General features: G+C 33.6%; 1 protein-coding gene across 1 annotated transcript in view; it reads left to right on the top strand.

The window, feature by feature from the left end:
- Positions 1 to 13,647: 13,647 nt before the first annotated feature.
- LOC115440116 (protein unc-13 homolog A) overlaps positions 13,648 to 21,466 on the top strand; it is a 73,723-nt gene continuing 65,904 nt past the window's right edge. The window contains exon 1 of the mRNA XM_030164285.2: positions 13,648 to 13,731. The gene's annotated coding sequence lies outside the window, so the exon portion shown is untranslated. The remainder of the gene's footprint in view (positions 13,732 to 21,466) is intronic.

The raw sequence follows: 21,466 nt of genomic DNA, 5'->3' as shown, positions 1-21,466 counted from the left end.
CTTTATTTTCTTAGAGTAAACAAAGCCTTTGTTAGAAGGAAAACTGTTCTGGTCTTGTTCACACATTCCTGACAAAGATAGAGAGGGTAAAACGTTATTCCCTACTGCATTATTATGTAGCTTGTATTTCGCGCGTTCATCAATCATGTCATATTATATTGTAGATGAATTTAAGTGCTTTTTATTAACATTATAATAGATGTTTCTCAAACAACGCTTGGCATCCTCAGTCTTAAATTCATCAAATAATCAAGATAGTATTAAAGTCTGTCGGCATTTTGAAAATTTCAACGATTTGTTTAAGGCCCGTCAAAATAAAATGCCAGAGGCCGTTAAGTTAAACCAGTTATGTATTTTATGACTTCTACGCAAACATGCAAATATACTAAACTGTAGTCATTCCATTAATACCTGTTTACTCTCCCAACTATCTGCACATGATATCAAATCTAGTAAACACCAAACACAAATAGATCTTCGCGACAATCGCGCTGCCAAAGATTGCCAGATGTATTCTCGGGTGCGGGCATTATCGATTAGAGTTCGGCCGAGACTGTCTCTTGTTATTTAGAGCTTGGTCTGGCTGGTTAGTGGAATGGCAGAATAAGATTTGAATAAAAGCAGATGGTGTATGCATTTTCATTATAATGTTGGCTAGTCGAAATTGTCTTCGTAGTTTTGACGGTGAAGGTTAAATAGTGAAGGAATTAATCAAAGCTGCCAGCAAATGTTTCAAAATTGGCGTGCAATAAATTTTGTTAGATTTAAATTTGATTTAAATTTGATAAAACCTGACTGACCCTACTGCACCTGATGGTAAGTGGAGTGATAATAGAATGTCGACTGACGAGAGATCATTACTGAGGAGTAATGATCGACAGTCGACACAATTTTGCCGGCCTGTTGGAACCGGATATATACAGGCTGATCCCGGAACGCGACACGTGACGTGGGCCACTATGGTGGTTAACCTTGTGTATGGCGCTATCCTGTTCACTAAGTGAGCAAATTACAAACTAAATGACATTAGTATAAAACCATCGTCAAGGTAAATACAGAAAAATGTTACAGTACACGCACTACTTGTTTATATGACTGGCAGAATTCTGAATAGACGCGCTCCACTCTACCTACCGTTAACATCGCGTTATAAATGGGTGTAAACATCCCTTTATCATTGAAGTCGTTACGAGATTTCTTTTCGAATTCAATGTACTCATCAAAATAGTCTACTTCTGTTTATTTAAGATGTGACTTTATAGACAGAGTTTTTTTTTTTATAAATAATTTTAACATGGACATTACAGTGTGTTTAAATTTTCAAATTAATTCTACGATGATGTATATCCTGTTTGAAAAATTCGCCTTAAAGCTTATAATATTAATAGAATATTAGATTATGTTATTTAATTATGTAGAAAACCCTTTGCCCTAGGCAAGGTTTAATCTGTGCGCCAAAATGTATGTAAAATCATGATGTAGATGTAAAAAAGTGTTTCGAAAATAATAATTTTAATTTTCCCCACATTCTTTTTATCTACTCTACGGGAATTCGTCGCAGCGGCAACATCATACATTCAGTCAGAAGTACACTCACGCACACGCCATATTCGCACTAAACTACAAAACTTTAAAAAATCATAAAACTAAAACTGGGAGTTTTTGTGAAAATATTCGTTATTCATAAATGATTTTTGGCACAATTTTAGCAGGGGTAAAGACGAATAAGTTTCATTTATTAATTCAATGTCAAAATGACCCAGTAGATACCTCACATCTCTAAAACTAAACCGTCATATACAAGAGTGTCAACGAACAGATAAGACTTGTGCTCAGCTTATTGGACTAATTGAAATGTTCAGGGGCAAATATACCGAACTACTGGCAGTTACTGCTTACTTCTAATGTACAAACTTTACTTTTATCCCGTTTATACTTCGCTCAGTCGAAAACTAGCCCGGACCCGCTTTATCTGACGTTATATTATGATTTAAGCATTCATCTACTTTGGTTTTATGTAATTTGTATTTAGTAGTTCTAATTGTAGAAGTTAGATCGTTGAGTTTATGTTTGAACTTAAAAATTACTAAGCTTTAGTTGAAATTACAACATTAGTAACTAAATGCCAAAAGATTATATAGTTTGGATACTTCTCGCCGATTTTTCGGAAATGCAACGGTTAAACTTTGAACACAATGAATATATATTTTGTGCATTTAAGCACTTCTCACTTTAATAATAGTTTTTTATAGTTTAATAAATTGAGCTACGTGACACAATATGATTCACGAAGTTACATGTTGCTTATCTATAATAGAAAATTTGTTTCTAAAGCTTAATTTGTTTGTTGTAATTTGCTCGGTTAATAAAGACTATTTTATTTTATATATATATATATATATATATATAGCCTTATTTGGTTTAGATTCAGTTTGCTTTGGATTTAAACCAACGAGAGCTAGAACTTTGTCGCTGGATCCAATCATTGCGCAATCTATTTTTAAGTGGTACCACTAAGTCTAAACAAAGATTCTTTTCAAAATAGTGGTTATTGTGTGAAATGTCGCGCTAAGTATTTATCGTAAAGCGTGCGCCAGATGTGAACACGAGTGTGGCTTCGGTGACAAATTACAATGGCTGGTGCTCTGCGGCTGACAGCGTGTGAATGGGAAACAATGTAGCGAAGGAGGTAAAAACCCACGGATTAGGGTGCAGTTGGAAAATTCACTAGATGAGTTTGAATAGTTGTATTTTTTCTAGTAAATACAGTTTTTACGTACATGCATGGTAAAGGGATCTCACTGTATCTGATGGTAAGAGCAATGGCATCCAATAGAATGCCGACTGACGAGAGATGATTACCCCTCGGCATTCGACACAATTATGCCGGCCTGTTGGAACTGAATATACACAAGCTCATCCCGGAACGCGACATACTTACGTGGGCAACTATGGCGGGTTTTAACATCTTATGTGGGGTGGTCGCTATCCTAGGGGATATAAATATATCCTACCACCAGCAAAACAGAACTAATAAAACAGTATTATACCGGAAAATTATTTCTATTATCTGAGAATGTGACTAAAGATCCATCACCAAGATAGTCCCTGAAAAGAAATTGTATAAAATAGTCATTGTTGTATAACGTCAAAATTCCGAATCTAGTCTATTTTGTTAAAGCAACTATTCTTTTTATCGAAGCGAATATAGCATTCAAATATTCCACCTGAATAATATTCTGATTTAAAATTAAATCTTCAGACACAATAAAATGATTTTCCAACGCGACACGCAACTTCAAAATTGGATGTGCGCTTACACAAAGCAATTTGGTATTGAGAAATAAGGAATACTTTATGAGATTCAACCATGCGATGTTAATTGAACGTGAATGAATCGGTTATATCACGTTTTATTGATGTACGTTACGTTGAGTAAAATGCTGGATATCAGATATTTTAATCTTTAAACAGTTATACTGTTTCATTGCTGGGTTTGGGCCTATACAACTGAAAAGGTTTAGGGCTTAGTCCACCACGTTAACCTTGTGGATATCTTCGTATTTCTTACAAATCAAGCGAACGTTTGATTTTTTAGCAGAAGCTTCGTTTAAATTAGCTTACTATTTCCTGCGTTCGCGTTAACTTTTTAAAACCAAACACACCAAAAATATATCCCACGCCGAGAAAATACACAGCCGAACGAACCCGACTAGTGCACGCTGAATACATCCATAATTGGTCACACGCCTAAATCTCTGTTCGCTACAACCAACGGCTTGATATAACGCGATCGGCTCTGGATTTTTCGACATGTTTAAAAGTAACCAACAATGCAATGTTAGCTTTTCAATCATTAGTGGTATAACCGCGCTCGCAATTCCGCCGGCCATTATCTCATTTAACAAGACGGCTGGATTCGATAATTGGACAGACCGATTAGCACTTCCGAACCGATTAGCATTCATCACGAATGTTCGATGTGTTTTGGAACATTGGATTTTCTGGGACTTTAATGAAGCTCGATGAAGGATTTGTTCGACGGTTTAATTATTTTTGAATATCATGAAGACAATATATTATAACCTGTTTATGTTGTGTAGATGGTGTTATAGAATTGTTTTTGTTCAACATTTAAAAATATAAGTCATTGATAACGTTTAGAGGCTAAAGCAAAAACGTTTCCGATATTTCCGACATGATCTATCAAATATCGGCAAAAAAAACAAAAACGCCAACATGACAAGCCTTTATTCGAATGACAAGCCAGATTAAGGTCGACACGGAAACTATACGTTTTTATTTTATTAAACCTCAAACTGTAACGATGTTTCACTCGAATTTCAACAGCATTTTGGTCAAAGCGCTGAGCTTGTGTAATTAATCAAAACGTTTCCCATCATCAATCTAGTATCGGATAATGAAATATGTTATCATAAACACGTGGTACGTAACGTTTATTTAACAATGACTTGCTTTATACTAGCTAATTAAAAGCTATTGTGGTTTAATACAAATTTGATTAAACTTGAGTTTGTGGTTTTTTTTTATCAACTAGTCTACGATTTTATTAAGTTTTTAACTGACTTCAAAAAAACGAGGAGGTTCTCAATTTGCCTGTATTTTTTTATGTATGTTACCTCAGATCTTTTGACTGGGTGAACCGATGTTGATGTTTCTTTTTATTTGAAAGCTGGTGCTTCCCGTGTGGTCCACACATATAAATTTCATTGTTGTCGGACCCTTGACTCGATATCGTCAACTATGATCTCTTCAACATAATATACTACTATTGGTATTTTTTCACAATATATTAATTCTGTAATGGAGTTTTGGATTTAGTTAAATCATCGCCCTTTGTTCATCATTTATTTCTATCGAATAAATGTTAATGCCTGCGTACCGCTTAAAGTTAGACGCCACAAAAATAGTACATATGCTATTAAAAACTCAATCTAGTTACAAATATTTTACATTCATGTTCTCCTGGTACCTAAAATAACTCTAAGGTCTTAACCATAGTAACGAGTAAGCTATGATCGCCTAAACGTAAATATCTACAACCTTCGTTGTTTAGTCGACGTTCAATGGCTCGCCAACCCTTATCAAGTCATATTCGGGTCGTAAAACCTTTTGTCAAACGGCAATCCGTTCTATAAAATTAAAATATTTCCCGCCCTAAATCCAGCTAAACTGTGTTAAGGGCCATTTTCTTCTTGAAAGTAAATTAACGCCAAATTTCCTTGGTTAGTAAGTAGGTCAGGTTACCACGTCAACGTGTAATATATTTTGTTTTTTTACATATTTGGCTTTGTAGTTTTTTATGTAACTTCGGTTAGACGTCAGGCGAAGATTATAAATAATGGTTTTAGTTGGTTATCTAAATTATGATAAAATTATTCATTGATATGATCAGGAGTATTCGTGTCAACTTCATAATAAAATGTTGTTCCATCAACAACAATATTATACTGAAATATCATTTTAGATATTTGTATTTTAGATATGTTTCTTACGTTCGATTTACAACAGGTCATTGTATTTATGGTACGTTGATCTGGAATAAACTTTTGTTTTGCTTGTCACACCCAAAACTCCATCAAACGTTATGACAGGTCATGTCACCGATTTACCAAGTTATTTGATTTCCTTGGCCAATCTCCAAAACGCATAAAACGTCTCGACACATTTAGTATTCTTATATGGCTGTATTAACAAATTCCTTTATCTGAGCATTCGTTAGATCTCGTGCTTCGAGACGAGAAATATTAGATGATGTTGCAGTTCATAACCGTAGTTCGACATAGGATTCAATATGAGACTTCGTGAAATGGAAGTCATGATTATTAGTTATATTTTTTTACTTTATTGTTTTTTCTTAGTAATGGATGATAAGTTGATCTCGTCTTATGATAAGCGTGCTTATAAACGTAGCACCGTCATTTAAACTATGTAAAATTGTTAAGATTTATATTGCCTAATAACTACACTAGTTACAAACATCAGTACATGTTGCTCAGCAGTAGATATAGACAAACCAACTCTTTCTCGCTAGCTTAATTTGTACCGGAATTTAAGATTATATTTTCACACGATTAAGCACACCTTGAAACCCTCGCAGAACTCACAATATATCTGAAATGTTTCGAATGAAAAGCTGCTTAAATGTAAGCATTTTACTGGAACATTTTCGAATTTAATTCTTTAAGATACACTTAAACTTAATGCTTACGTAATACTGCTTGCGAAGTCTTTAAGATAACAAGGTGGCATATTTCCTTTTTCGCGGTATCTTTACTATACGTATCAGTATTATTAAAGTGCCCGGCAACTGTCGTTTGCTTAGGTCGACAACCTTTTGCCCTTACGGATTGATTTTGTGATCTCCCTTTATATAATCTGCTTGGTGTCGCTTGCGTGTCTACATAATATGCTCTTCCTGGAAAGTCTGTGAGCTTTTATAGTAAATCATTTGTTTTTGTGAGGAATTCGTTCTTAATCGTTCGGTTTGTGCGTTTGTTTCTTGCAAACATGTATACGATTAGTACATTGCCTTTGTGAGGAACTTCTTCCATATTATTGCTTATTTTTACAAATGTATCCTCATTTTTCATAATAAGAGGTAGGATTAATTTCCAAACATATATACAACTTTTGCTTTACCTGCCTTTGGGAGGAACTTCTTCCATATCTTCTCTGTTTGTTTCGCCAAACGTATCCATATTTTTAATAATTATAATAGATGGGATTCATTTATTTAGGAAAATTATGGGTTTATATGTAAGTGTTTATCGATTGAAACCTCTGACCAACGTCCATTCCGTTTCGCATAGTCTGCCTAGTGAGCCCCTGTGACATTTACTAAGCCACGGGCTTTCTATCCATTAATTCGGTACAGGAAGCCGTTCTTAATCACTCAGTTATAAGCTTCATTCAATACATAGTTTTAAATATTTTGTCCCAATTTAATTTTAATCTTCAAATAAATATTGAATATAAAATAAGTTACAAATATATATGCGAGGGATGCAAAGCAATTAATTCTTTAAACGAAGGTTATACAGAACATTCTCGTCGTTCATTTTACTTTACCTACTTAGCGATTCCTTATAGGCTTATAACCATACGTCAAAGTGAAGAACATCTCATTTAAATACCTTTTAAATCTTCAACAAGCTCCGGACCGCGGAACGCCCTCAACGAATTTCCACAAATATTACTTGAATATATGTGTTGCGTAATACCTGGATATATAGGTATACTATCAAAATATGTACGTTAAATATTCTCAATTCTGACAAATGAGTTTTATTTTCTTTCGCGGCTGAATGGCAAAGGCCAAGGTCGCTTGAGGTCACCTACTTGCAGCTTTTATTTTTACGCCAGACTATAAGTATAAATGTTAATTTTGCATGCGGGATTATTTAGGATTAATTATATAACAGCTGATAGAAATTGTTTTCTCCGTAATGGAATGGAAATCTCCTTATCTAATTAAACGACTTTATCGTTAAAAGGAAACAAAGTGGGTTTTACTATAGAATATTATTATGCAACAATTCTACATTTCACAAAAACAACACCTACAATCAAACGATTTTATTCACATACAGGGTATTGCCACAAACGACCTACTAAACGTATTGTCATTTTATTACGTAGCACATAAATCAAAAGCGTATTTATTCAAATTGTGACCGTTTTACAACAGATATTCGAACAGTGTGCGCTGATCCGATAATGTGCGGACTGAAATTATCCCTTTGGGTTGACGGGAGGAATTTCTGATATTGGATACGATCGTCTTATACAGGTGTACCGTTAACATATTTTAGACAAACTAATTGGATTCATTTGATTGAAAGTATTTCTTTTAATGTTTCGCAGAAACAAAAATAGCCTACGATATTCTTTGAGCAATAACTATGCTAAAACTATGCCAATCTCAATTGCTATCGCATAAAAGGACAAACCAAGAAACCTCAATATTAGGATTTCAATCTTGATTAATTACAGTCTTACGTCTTATTCGATATTTGATATGACCATCTTATTCAGGTGTACCGTTAACATAGTTTAGAGAAGCTGATTGGATTTATTTGCTTGAAAGTATTTTCTTTGTCTCGCAGAACTATACATTTTGTGAGCCCAAAATAGTCTATGACATTCTTTGAACAGTATGCTAAAAAACTTCAATTGCTGACTGCATAAATTGACAAACCAACGAACCTCAATATTAGGATACACGTAATCTTGATTTATTCCAGTCTTACATCTGATTTGTTACGCGATAAAATAAGTTGTAAAATCCGCGAAATTCACGGCGTCTGGGCACAATAAGATTTACTACGCAAATCTTCGAGGACAAATCGAGTGTTTTCTCTGTGAACAATTCTCGTCTCTTATATCTGGGTATGATTTTGTCACCTATCTCGTCTACATATCGTGTGAAATACGGAGATTGAAAACCGCGGCGGCGTGGAAAATACGAGACGTCTAGTAATTATTTAGATGTATCGGAGCTGAATGATAAATATTATATCCATTGTAAAAAAGTATTTTTAAAAAATATCTGTTTTTTTCAAAAATATGGCAGGCAAAACCTAGTCAGTTTATGTCATTCCTAGATATAAAACAAAACCATAAGAGATGAAATATAGCAAACAAAAATGAGAATTAAATTCAGCACCACCAGCTTAGAGATATAAAATGCATCCTCGTAACAACGAACTGAAACAAACAAAAGATTTTCTATTTTCAATATTGTATTTCAATAACATGTCGTATTTTTAATAACATACAAACGAAATTTGTGTGGCAGAAACCTGTATAGCTGAGAAAATATCTATAGGAATTTTAAGGGCGTGTGAAGGTTACCAATGCGCACTAGGCCAGCGTGGTGGAAAAGGCCTAATCCCTCTTAGTAGTAGAGGAGACCCGTGCGCAGCAGTGGGACAGTATATAATACAGAGCTGATATTATTATTTATGACAGACACGGCACTATAAAATTTTGTCAACTATTCCATTAGAGAATATATTTTGAACTCAAACCGCTCACTTTCAACGCATATTTACTGTTCCGCGCTGCGGTTGGCCTGGTACACAACAAATGCATTATATCAATTCCATTTAACGCCCCTTTGTCTGAATATTTAAATGGCCGAGTAACGCAGCTGAAGTTTTAAAGTGAAGAGTTTTTAATGGCCTGTAGCAATTAAACCGTTTCGATTTTTATGACTAGCTGATTTTTTGATTTTCATAGGCGAGTAGGAGGTTATATTAAGGAGTAATTCTAGGTATTTTATAATTTATTCTTGGAAGCAATGTTTTACAGAACCGGCAACAAACGATTTTATAATACACTAGTGTTAGAATAGGGAGAGTCGATTAAAAGAAATAAAAAGAACCATCACTGGCTACAGAAATACTTTCGCCAATAACTCACCAACCAACCGATCGCTGCAACTGTCCATGACCAATTGCTTCGGTCTGTCAAACACTCAGTGCTTTTATAACCAAAGAGTGTCACAAATACCCTCACAACAATTTTTATTCTAACACTAGAATATCACAATACTTAAAGTTTGAAACGTTATATTACACTTTAAATAATATTTATAACTGGAATTTCGCCAAGCGCACAGGATTTTATAAAATAAAGATTCCAGGAAATAAGATTTTTAAAGAAACCTATAACAATGTTATCTAAGAAAGGAGCACACGTAATCCGAGGTATAATAAAAATACGATAGAACACAGACTCAGCAAATATCCTCACCTGGCCTCGAATTAAGGTTCCTCTTATAAATATTGTATAAATAATATTATCCAATCACAATAGGATTTGTAATTAAAATTTATCACCCCTTCATTTACGAAGGGGTAAGTAGAGATGCATCAGAGCATCCAATTTTCGCTATGTGTGTTTTGTCCCATAATTAGACCTAAGGTAATTTTATAGCCACCGCAAAGTCGCCTATCCACCGCGGTTTTTGTTTGAGTGTCCCAAATCAGTCATAGTTGTATTAAAAACACAATCCCCAGTAGCAGTGGCGAAGGGTGAAAATTTTCAAAAGGTAACCCAAAGCCAAACAAAATTGCCTTAGGTGACATATCGCGACCAATTTAACAGAAAAAAAAACAAAGACAAACGATAATAAGCCTAAAAGGGTAGCCGGTAGGAATCGAGTTGTATGGAAGCTTCGCCACTGCCCAGTAGTACTACTAAAACAATATGATAATATATTATCCATTTAGCAGAATAATGGTTATGCCGGACCAGCCTTCCGACCCAGTGGTCATGGCGACTTGACACAAATTATAAGTTCTAATAATATGCATAAGTGCGGTATGGAAATCGTTCTAATGATAATTAGATTTTACCTAAATTACGAAAGGGAAGCTGGCAAGAATTGTATAGACCCTTGGTCACTAGTAAATAGCAATTGTAGTGGTTTTTCTATTTGCGAACAAACTGTTTCTACAAAATAAAATATCAATGTGTGAAAATACATTAATCTATCACCGTAGTTTGCAGATGCGTGACAAAAGTTGTTAAGTAATGGATAACTTCCACATTCGCTAGTAATTTTAGTAGTTTGATACCCAAATGGTGTTTATGTAGCATTACTAAACCTTTGTCCGTCCGATATTGAAAAGATTTAAAACTTAATAATGATTTCAAATTTTCACTGAATAAATGTTATGGTGGATAGTTTAAAATATTAAAAATGGTATTACAGTATGCAACTGTTAAACCATCTCTTAATTGTCACAATTTTTATTGTTGCAAATAAAAATGTGGCAAGAACTACAAATATAAAATTAGTTGTATGCAAAATTAAAGAATCTAGTTATTTCATCCCGACATAAAACAGACCCAAGCTTGGTATGTAGGGTACGTAAATTTAACAAAGAAAAAATGTTCGCAACAATCCCGCTCAAAATAAAATAATGCAATATGTAGTTGTAATGGAACAACTTAAATTAAATTTTGTGTTTTAAAAATATATGTAAATCAGCTTTTGATATTAAAAGTTTGTTCTTTTATTTAGAACTTCATATACAAATGTATACAAGCGGACCTAATGCTGTAAGCATTCTCTGCCAGTCAGCCTTAGGGTGGTGAAGTTATGATCGTGGTAGGCGCATGAAATATAGGTTGGAAACTGTAAAAAAATATACATATATTATATTGTAATTAAATTAAATTTACCATGTTACGAATTAAACATTATATCTATATATATAAAAATGAATCCCTATTTCCCTTTGTCACGCCATCACGCGTAAACGGCTGGACCGATTTCACTATTTTTTTTTGTGGTGTTTGTTATTATCAGGAGAAGTTTCTTATGAAAAAAAAATTAAAAAATTGCACTAAAAATTGGAAAATTTAAAAAAAACTTAAAGAAAATATTAATTTTATATAACTGTCAATAATTGTTTAAAATAACTGTCAGCGATTGACAGAATGCGCGCTGCAAATTCATAATTAAGACGAGACAACGTCTGTCGCAACAACTAGTCACTAAATAAAATGTCAATAGAGTTATCAATCACGATGTCAATACTTCCAGATCTATTATTTAGAACGCCAATATCTAAAACTTATCTAACATATTTTTGTACAGCGTCGACCTAAGCCGTGACATTTGCTCTAATAGAATCAAATGTGTCGATTAAGACTAGCTTTGGTCTCGGAGATTTAATCGAACTATCAGTTTAGTTTGTTACATTTATTTAAAAAGGTTCTAGCATTATATAGAGCGGACATTGGAATGAGTGTCTTACAAACATTTTGCGCTTATGTGATTGTTACTCAATCTACCGTAAAATAGCAAAATATCAATGTAAAATACTTCATATTTTTCCATATCATGATTTGGACGATTTTTAATGCGATTATTAGCATATTTTTCGCAAAAATATATTATTTTTGTATTTATATCTAAGGACGCTGTGACATCTTGTCATACTGACGTTTCAAATAAGACCGCGACTTATTATCGATTGGTAATAACTTTTGGAGCAAAAATTTGGCACTGAGGTCCGGTCTATAACTAACTATATATTTCAATGTCTTTTATTTATACGATTTGTAGCTTCCAACCAAATGACTAGTTAATTATTCTTAATCCCTTCAATCATATGATTTTTTGTAACAATTGAAGAAAGCGTGATCTTTTAAAAATGGCTCAATCGTTTCATCGGGACTTTGCCAATTTCCACTAGGTAAACGTTAAAATATTAAACTTACTTTACTAAAATTAATACCTTTCGACCCAACGTAGATAGCAAGTCTTATTCTTCCTAATAAGAAAATACCATCGCTCACATTACATTATGAACAACGTAGTTAATTGATATTTGTTTTCTTTAACAAAAATAGAAAGGTCATGTAGTCTTATAAATTTTCATTAAGACAGATAAAATATTTATATTTATCTGGGTGTCGAAATTTTCGCCTAGACAAATTGAAACAAATAATCACAAGAGACTATCAAGCAATCGTGATTCATTAAAGTTTATGTGGCTGTGTGCCAACTACGTCGCAATGACATAGATAAACAACAGTTTACGGTTCAAAGTGCCAGTGCCGTGTCGAGCGCCCGTCTTTTTCTAGATATCTCAAGTGTGGAATTTGCTTTATAACTAGAGATGAGCGATTGCGATGTCTTGAGAAAATGTGTTAAATTTTGAGCAGTTTTGTTACAACTTGGCTTTTGTGCCTTGTGAGCATTGTTTTATTATTTTGTCCTGTAAACGTGTTATAATAAAACACGTTATATTTTTGTTGATTATATTTTATACAAATCGTATGTATAAGTAATTATGTAAGTAAAACAAACATAACTCTGCAGAAATATAATTCATTTGCACCCACTAAGAAGCGTATACAGTTACGTTGTTCCATTAATATCAGCTCAATTTACTGTTTCCATTTCGAGTAATTAATCTCACTATATCGTAAAACGGGAGCAAATCAAAATTACACGGGTAATTCGCTCAATTTCTCGGAAATATTGCATCTCCGCAATGGTTATGGAACACCGGTAAATAAACCTATTCAATTGAATCTAAAGTAGTTCCACACCTTTGACTCAAAGCAAAATGCATTCGTCTCATGTTAGACGATTAACTGGATGAGACGTATCATGTTTATCTTGTAATGTGAAATTTCTTAACAGGAAAGAGGACGAACGCTCTATCTTTAGTCAAATAGAATTTTAAATTCGTGGTAATTGAGTTCAAATTTAATAAAAACCTTTAATAATACAATGTATAAAAATAATCTGAACTTTGTTCTAGGCAATAAAAACTCGTCGCCTACGTAGCGTTTAATTTACGCTAGACGTAATCGTAACTACGGTGTTTACTATCGTGGTAGCTCGGGGTGATTAGCCGCGTGCCACCTGCCCTCAATCGATATAACCTAATCGAATTATTCGAAATACTTTGAATTTTATTTACGTTTAATAGCATGTTTACTGGATCGCGAAGGAAAAGTCGTGGTGTTTTGACGGAGCGTACAGGTGGTATACGACGGCCGTGGGGCGCGGCGCGGCGGTATCGAGCGAGTGAAGCGACGGCGGCGCGCGCAATGCATCGGAGCAGAGGCCCGGCCGCGTCGGCAGTATCACACGCGTACACCGGCAGTGCCACAGTCGGCCGCGCGAGGCGGCCCGACAGCCCCGGTACAACCGGTATATCCCGGTACTAACAACCGGTAATTCCCGGTACATCCCAGTACATGCCCGATAATCGTGTGGTAAACAAGTCCCGATGTGATGGTTGTGTTGTGAAGTGACGGATTTACCGCGGTCCACGTGACGCGATTCATTATTATTGGTGTAATTAGTCGGTCAATTATATAACGTAATGACAATACCGACTGGTACATTGGCCTGAATAAAAACGATTTTTATTTATTCCGTGCGACAGACTCGCGTGTTTTGGTTATCAGATAAGTTTACCCGTTGCCCGCCTAAATAATTGTATTCGCACAATTTTATTTGTGAATTGTTTAACCTTGCTGTCAAATGCTTTTAACGTACATTAGAAACAGTTTTTATCTTATAAAAACACGGAAGCGAAATTTAAAGTCTACACGACTTAAATAAACTTGCCTAAACTTTATATTAAGTTATCGTTCATCAAAATGTATACGGTATTTAATTTTGCTGTATTAAAATATTCCGAGCTTACTGAATAGTTGTTAATGAGTTTTAAAGTTAACCATAACTTTAGTCAGCGTATATTAGCGTCTAATAATGTTACAAACTTTCATTCAAACTAGAGCGTAGACGCTTCATAGCACCTGCTACGACATAAGCTACGTGAGTGCTACGCTGGGGAAACATAATGTATGTCGTGAGCATTGTCATGAATCCCGACATATAAATATGACATAGGCCCATAAATATGACTGTTCGTCAGTCATATTTTTTTTATATCTGACATTGTCCCTGCTCAACGTCGGTAGCGTATTTTAGTTTATATGTTTTTCTACATAGTGTTTTTATTACATTAATTCTTTGTATCTGGAGGGCCTGGTCGTTCGAGGCAGCTTCATTGCCTACAAAGATAACAAGGCTTTTACATCATGCATAAAAAATAATATAAAAGTAACTTACCAAAGAGATTTCGAAACTTCTCTTTACGAATATTAAATGAAGTGTTAAATAATTTAGCGGGCGGAATGCTAAAGAATTAAATTTGAGATTCAAATATCGAATCAATTATCCAGCTTGTTTTTTTTTTCTCCTCTTTGATTACGCAGAACGTCGAAATCTAGTTTAGGTGAAGCCTTGGCGTAAAACCAATTATGAGAATCTTTTGTCCGTTTTTGGTATAGAGAGAGGCAATTTTCCTCATCTCTTCTCAGATAAATCAATATATCCTGTTAGAGCTAAAAGGATCTTGTAAATTCTGACCCCCGTTTTATTCTTAAGTGAATACTCACGAAATATAATTTACAGATGCTTAGCTATAATCTACAACATGATTTGTAATCAAGATAACAAAATAGTAATTTTTTGATGAAATATTTTGAACGCACGTCAATTTTGAAAATCTAATTCATTTAAAATAATGAATTCCATGAACTAAATAAAACCAAACTAAAACTATGGTTATAGCGATATATTCCTTGAAACCTATCTATGTAGTTAATGGCGTGTATAAACGTTTTCCGGAACGAGAACAAGGGCTGACAGTTCGCCGTAGGTGTTGCAAAATAGCTGAAATAGCGTTCTTTGAACGGATTCTATTGATCTTTTATTCCGCTGACACGACGCTTCTTTGGTATTTTAATTATATCGTATTAACAATCGGATTGGAAAATTCTTTTACTATCTTGTTGCATGGTTATGTGACCCTTGTTATGCAGCTTTCTTGTACTTTTCTTTCTTTCTCTCATAGAGACAGTATATTAAATATAGACCTATTGCATATCACGTAACTTGTACTCAACTTTTATATATATTACTTTCACAAAAAACATATTTCTAAAGTATATTCTAAGGCCTAAAACTAAAATCCCGTGGCCAGTTTTCAGTCCACCGCTGTCAGTAATTTAAAGATGTATATGCAAAGTCTTGGCTAAATTTGATATGCAGATTTAACGACATTACGTAACCTAGGCGGAGGCTGAACTGTTCAAATATTTTTGATGATGTATAATGCAAGGGATTTTAGGTCGTCTGCTGGTCTAATGGACTCTTGGTTGAGAAAATTTTAATTCGAACCAGATTTTGAATATTTTTACAATTGACTTTAATTACGAAGAATTATGAATCTAAATATTAAGGAGTAGTAATTAAACACTATTTATAAGTTATATTAGGTAATCTAGGTGATCGTTTTACACCCTACTTATTTTGAAATGTCTTTTTAGAAAAAGGAACTGAAAAATCTTACTGACGTAAAAAAATTAACCCAACAGTCCACCATTTCCTTTTATGTACATTACACTGCTTGTGGACATTTCAACGTCAAATACTGTTTGAATAAATGACTCAGTACACAGGCCGAAAAACACGGCAAAAACCCGAACTTTTTGCCAATCCCTTTCGACCTTATATTCATCATGGTACACGTAAAATATACAAATCCGGCTTGAAACGTGCTCCGACATGTTTTTCACTGTTTGCCGTGTATGTAAATGTTACGTGCGTATGAAATTGGTCGTTACACGGAATTTGGCTATTAGATGGATAATAATTAAATTAATTGTTGCGTATTCGAAATTTAAAATTTTGTGTATGCTGTATGCAGGCGTTTATAATGATCAAGTCTTTTTTGTAAACTTCAATAGAAATATTGTTCTTGTTAATTTTTTTTATGAAATTACGATGACGTACCTATTTTTTTTTTTCATTTTTGGTGTTGGTCTGATTGAGCTATATATATCAAGGGCATAACAAAAGGGTGTATAGACATAAAAAAATTACCGTAGCGACATAAATATGATCGAAACTAAACTAATTGGTTGTATATGAATTAGATCTGCTTAGAAATATACGAGTTCCAAATTTCTTATACAATAAATTAGTTTTATTTAATTTTTTGTCGCTGTAAAATTTTACTTTTGTCTATACTCTCCTTTGTTATTCTTAGATATAATAATAAGTAAAGTAACCGTGTAGCGTTACCTTCTTGTGTTTCCTACTGCCTATTATCTATACTGGATCACCATCTCGATACCAATTCCTAGTTTCCAACTTATGTACGTTTTCATTATAGATAGCTAGGTTTAATGGAGAAGTTTTCTTCGTCGTGAGGAAATCTGCATACCTGAAAGTTCTCTACAAGAATTTAGATAGTGTACGAAGTCGCGCATTAAGCCAGCGTGATAAACTAAACGTATCCAACATTGATAGTCTTATACTTATTGTAATAAGGTTATTATTAAAGAAATAAAGAATATATAGAGCGCGGTATGACACAAATATGAGCTTAGATTTGAATCTCGACTCGAACTAAGTGATATTGGGTTTTTTTACTCAGTACTAGCTCAGAGTCAGGAATTTGTGTCCGATATGGCGATAGGCTCGTAATCATCTCATTATGGGATGGAAAGTCAAGCAAAAATTACGTGCTAGTTCTCTCCTTACACCTTCGGGAAATAATGCGTGATGTGTATGTGAAATTGCAAAAATAATTAAATCTACATTTTATCGCATTATCTGATATTTGCCACTTTAAAAATATTACAATCAAAATCATTTAATTGGTACGAAAGTTGAAACATTCACGCCCTTTTTTTGTATTATTCGCTACAATCAGCTGATACGTTTCACGAGTAGAAATTTAATATCGTGCGTCTGCGAAATTACAATTACGTTATTGAATTTAAAATGTCGGAATTTCGTTCACAGTTCACTCCGAAAACATTGATTCAGCACGTTTTTGTTTACGTACATACAACACTATTGAAATTTTTATTATTGTTGAAAGGAGAATGTTGGCTTACATCACCATTTTATGATTGAGGTTATAGGTTTATAAACTTTATAGGTTTATATATCGAGTGTTTCATTTAAATAGTTCGGTATTAGTCGAACTTGTCTATTATTTCTGATGTATTATCAACGAGTATACACAATAGTAAAATATCCTTGTTTAACGAATTTAATGCTAAAATTTTATAAAATATTAATTTATTATTTCGCATTATAAACCATACTTTTCTGTAACATAATTGAAATCGAGTAGATTTTAGATTGAAAGCGTCCAAAAAAATTTTAAAGTGTAAAATTTAAAAACAATTCTCTTCTCCGATCTATAATTGGACTCTTCTCCTTACTATAATAAAACTATCATCTCATAGAGTATTAATTCTGTACCGTTGAGTAGTTCTCGTTGTCTTCCATCACAATACGTGTTAATTGTTGTCCATACGTCACCCTACCTCGTGTTAACCCTTTCTGCTCATTAGAAGACTCGTTACATACGAATGTTAATTATTTACAAGACGGTGACGTGGAAGTCATTACGGGCTTTATTTAAATGCTTTGAATTAGATAGAGGTAAATTATAGTTTGATAATTTTGTTTCATAGCATAGGGTTGATTTTCCAGTTATCGGATTTCATGATTTCAACAAATACAATATAATTATATTTTCGCAAAAATCGTTAATATTAATTTTATAAATATTTTGTAATGCAATTTTTGGCTGTCGCTTGAGGAAAAATCACTGCGAAATTATCATTATCTTTCCTTTGAGGAAAATTTTCTATCTTAAATCCAATTGAAAAACAATATCGTTATTTTATTATTTCTTTACGACAAATTATTCCAAATTAAAAATTGAAATTCAAAGACACATAATACTAATTGAAAGCAATATAATCTGTATTGAAACACTTGATCAATAAAAAAATAAGAAACTAAGAAGCCGGGCTAAACCAAGTTGACATTAATGAGAAGCCTTGATGGATGTGATTGATGGATTTCCTAGGCTCGTATAATTAACGTGCTCTAACCGATCGGTCTGAAGACAATTAGTTGGATTACAGCGATGACCTGTCCCTTTTAACTAGGGTTTTGACGCGGTGACGATTCAGCGTGTTTCCAAGGCTTCGTCTAATAAACGACTTTATGAGATCGTATAACAATGTAAACAGTGTTTTTCTTGAACCATGTACTTAAAATAGGAATACTCTTTTATTTCTTTTTATGCTATACTAGTTGACCCGACAGACGTTGTCGCGTCTTAACTATGAATTTGCAGCGCGCATCCTGTCAATAGTCGGCGGTTATTTCAAACAATTATAGTTATATAATTTAATATTTTTGTTAAGTTTTCTTAAACTTTCTGATTATCTGCGCAATTTTTTAAATTTGTACTTTCATAAGAACTTTCTCCTGACAATAACACAACAAAAAAAGAATTAGTGAAATTATTCCATCCGTTCACGCGTGATGCGATGACCAAGTGAAATAGACATTTATTTTTATAAATATAGATGACCGATATAGAAGTAAGGCGGGTAGTTGTGTGTGATTTAAGTGAATTAAGTGTGCGTTATTTGTTGTGCTATTTATATAATGATTAATTGCGTGCTTACTTCCTCAGGTTTTACTCATTCAATTATTGATCAGGCTTAAGTTCTGAATCGTTAGGTTGAAAATGGCTCGTTACTTCAATATAATTTTACTAACGTAGAGCTAAGAAATTTTGAATAGGATTTGATCCTTAAAATAATTGTAGTAACGAATAAAGTTTGTTATAGAAAATATCAATTTTAGTAATAAGGTTGTGCAAATTGTTACGAAGCATGTTCGAACGTTAATAATAAAGCAATTACGTTTCTATACGATTAAATACACGGTTTGTTTAGGTATTATATTAGTTTCTCGGTCAGACTTAATGACATAGCGGTAGTTATTATTGAATTAATAGTTTTAAAACGATAACTATATTTCATAATTTTTATAAAGTTTGTTACGTATACTTGATAGTGCTTTCACAATAGGTATATATCTACTGTACTCACTTCTATGTATACATAATATGATATATATAGAAGTGACGAGACGCTTATTTGAAAACTAATTCAAATGCACGCATTAATCTTCTTACACTGATTTGTCTTGAAAATTGGAAATATCTCAAGCGTACATTCATATGAATGTAAACGAGTATACACCCCAAAGCATTTGTTAATACGGATACTAAACGAGACTTGACATTGAGCCAAAGTGCTTATAATTCCAATATTGCGTTCCTTTGCCTGATTCGGCGGAAAAATCTTCGAGTCACGAATAATACAATCAGCAATTGTTGCTTAGGATATAATGGGACGTCTGATGTGTTTACATTCATACCTGGAGATAACACAAGATGCCTTTCTACATTCGCTAATAAAAAATATAATTTTAAATTATATATCGTAGCGATAAGTCACGTTTCCAAAGCGAATGAATAGATAGGAAAAAAATTGTAGAAAGAGAATAGAAGAGTCAAAATTTACAATGTCTAAGACTTCTGTTTATTTATTAAGTATATAATTTATACGAGTTACACCCAATGTAATTATATTTATATTCTAATACAGATAGTTATGGTTAGGTATTTTCATATAATTACTATTATCACCTTAATTGGTATGCCAAAAAACATGTTAAAGCGGAATAATGTTTGATTATTTAACCATTGCTCCATCTTCGTTTTGTTTTTATTATTAGAGCTCTCCTAATATCAAAAAGTCTAATTGAAAATCGAATGATACGTGCATGCATACATGTTTTTTATTTAATTCGTATAAAACAATGTCAATATTGAGTAATAAAATCCGTTTAAATCAATTACCACTAACCTTGGTTAGAGTGTAATTACATCCCTAAGGACAACGAAACAACACTATTATTTGATATATTCATTTGATTTATTTACTATCTGTATATTCATAATCATCAGCCGTAGGATGTCCACTGCTGAACATGGGCCTCCTCCAAAAATTCCCAGATCGACCTATTGGAAGCAGCCCGTATGCAGTGATCCCGCGGCTGTTTTTATGTCATTTAATAATATACTATCTGTATAATATATATGCAGAATAAACATAAAAATACATTTAAACAACGGGGTGTTAATTTTTAAAGTATCCTAATTCTATCGAAGTTAATTAGGGTTCACTTTAAGCTGATTAACTTATTACATAAATATTGTTCAGAAATTTGGCTACAAGCCACGCTAATATAAGGTAAAGTGGTTAAAAACGGATTAGCGCTACTGGCTTGCTCAGCTCATGTTGGGGTGTTAAATAAAATCTCAAATATAATCCGTTAACATAACACCCACGTCATTATATTCTTACTGACGCGTTAAGGCTGGTATGAGAAATAAATGGTTAAATAAGATAAGCGAAGGGAGATCACCGTCCATATCACAAAAATGCAGTTACAGTAGCACTTTCTGACCAGTTTTGCGGTCAGTCAGTATCATCATCAGTCATATAAAGTCCACTGCTAAAGATAGGCCTCCCCCAAAGATTTCAAGACGGACCTGTCGAAAGCGGCCTGCATCCAGTCATTATATATCAGTTAGTATACATCTGTCTACAATAAGGCATCGCAATTGGTTAATTTAGACTAAATAGTAATTATCACGTCCAGTATTGTCATGACGGGAATATAGATACATTATAATGTTGCAATTTGCATACAAATAACAGCTTATTTATCTTGCTCTTGCAATCGATTTCTATTCCAAAACCACGTGTAAATAAAACTATTTCACAATATCCCATTGATACGTCGGATCGAGGTCAGTTTTACTACGGAGATCACCGCGGCCGTCTCGTGACAGCAACTCATTAGTGGTCGAGGAAACAGACAGTTAGTGCACAATGCCCGCCGCATTCCGCTAGAAACCTTTCTTCAGCGAATTCAGCCTCGGGTCACAGTTAACGAGAAATCTGACAAATGACAGCTGAATACTGCAAGCCTTTTGTT

The sequence above is a fragment of the Manduca sexta genome, chromosome 8 (genome assembly GCF_014839805.1).
Source record: "Manduca sexta isolate Smith_Timp_Sample1 chromosome 8, JHU_Msex_v1.0, whole genome shotgun sequence".
NCBI classification, from domain to species: Eukaryota; Metazoa; Arthropoda; class Insecta; order Lepidoptera; family Sphingidae; genus Manduca; species Manduca sexta.
Note: the sequence above shows the minus strand (reverse complement) of the source record. Positions and strands in the feature narration are given on the sequence as shown.